The sequence below is a fragment of the Belonocnema kinseyi genome, chromosome 10, assembly GCF_010883055.1.
Source record: "Belonocnema kinseyi isolate 2016_QV_RU_SX_M_011 chromosome 10, B_treatae_v1, whole genome shotgun sequence".
Taxonomy (NCBI): Eukaryota; Metazoa; Arthropoda; class Insecta; order Hymenoptera; family Cynipidae; genus Belonocnema; species Belonocnema kinseyi.
Genome location: NC_046666.1, coordinates 35,070,420 through 35,072,361, shown reverse-complemented (window position 1 = coordinate 35,072,361; position 1,942 = coordinate 35,070,420).

Below are 1,942 nucleotides of genomic sequence, written 5' to 3'. Positions count from 1 at the left end.
CATTTCCCAAAGTTTCAGCTCGATATTTTATTTACAAAAAAAGTTCTTAGGTTCAAAAAAACATTCAGTGAACTGAAAAACTGTGGTCGGTAATATAGATATAGATTTATAGATATTTGGTCATGACTTGGAGTATTTACATTTTTAAAAAACGTCATGTAATTATTTAAAAAATGAATCATTTTTTATTTTCAAAATGTATAAAAATTGAGCTAGAGATACATTCAATTATTTTTGTTACTCTATAATGCATAGAAAGAACATATTAACCGGTTTTAGAAATTTTTAAGCACTTACTGTAAAAAAATATTCTTACAATCATATTTTCCGAAATAAACATAACATTCAATGATTTCGAGTAGTAAGTGCTGTAAGAAAGGTCATTTTATTGAATACAAAATTTTACTTGTTAACCATCCATACACTATACAGTCAGAAAAATAATTGTATGTGTTCCATTTTATATTATTTCCAAAAGTTTTCGAAAGAAAACTGTTTTATCAAATAAAAATTGTTTGAAGAAATAAGAATTTGTTAAAAATTAGATAAAATGTAACAAAATTATGTAATTATTCATCAAAAAGTGGCATAGAATACCAACTCGAGGAAAAAGTTAAAATATCTCTATCAATTTTTAGATATTCCAGATTCAAAAATAATTAATTGTTCAAATATTCACATGATGTTTTTTTTAATAATTCACTTATCCAAACAATGACTAACCATTACATTTCACTCCGAAAATATATTATTTAAAAATTGGTGGGAAAAAATAAATGTTTAAATAAGCTACATTTATTTAAACAATTACACATTGCTTCCGAAGTCATGGGAGAAATTCAAAATGTGCATTAGTAATTATTTGTATGAAAAATGGCAGAAATGACGGAAAATTAACAATAATACGTGAAAATGTAGTTTTTAAAATATTTGGGTCATATTTCTAGCCCTGTGTATGTGTAGAGGGGGGGGGGGTGTTAGAATTAGAAGTTGTTAATATGGTTTTATTTCGTAGGCACACCTTTTCAATACTTAAAACAGCACGTTTCGATAAGACCCTGAAGTGTGGATGACACTTTTCTGAAATTCGAACTCTCACAATATGAGCGTTCCATAGGGGCCCCCGTAGGGGACCCAGCTCGGTTGCCCTCATGCATCAACGATTAAAACTTCTAAGTTCAAACGTTGAATATTTTTTTGACGCCGCAAATTTTAAGATTTCATGATGTCAGACTTACAAACAGCGAATTTGTGACAAAAATGCGATAACACTTTTTTGAATTGCGAACTCTGACAATATGGATGTTCCATAGAGGCGCCCGCTGGGGGCCCATCTCGGTTGCCCTCACAGATCAACGATTAAAATTTCTAATTTGGAAGCGTAAATATTTTATATCATAAAAAATGGACATAAAAAAATACGTTTACAAATATGGTTCATGCGTTCTAAAATTTCAAAAAACTATGAATACATCTGTCCCGAAAACAACTTTTTCCTGCTTCTTTTAAAGAAAAAAATTGTAAGTTTCATCTTTATGAAAAATTTTAAATATTCATAAAAAATTACATTTCATATCATTGTAAAAAGTTGTGAAGTAGCCTACAACGTGAAAAAATAAAATCTTACACGAAGTAAAATGTTAATCGATTTAAATTATTTATTTAATAATTATTTTATTGATATTCCTGTTCACTTTTCGTGTATTTTATATTCACAGCACCTCGTATGATAATAAATAATTAGAAAAAGATAACCAAAAATTTGTTACTTCAATTTTTTTTAATTGTAGCTTATGAAGATGGCTTTTTCACCGAGTTTCAACTTATCGGTTTAGCGCAGTGGTTAGCACTCCTGACTGTTAGGCGATAGATTTAGGTATATAGGTATGTATGTTTGATACCCCGTAGCGTTAGAAATTTTATTTGTAATATAATGTTTAAA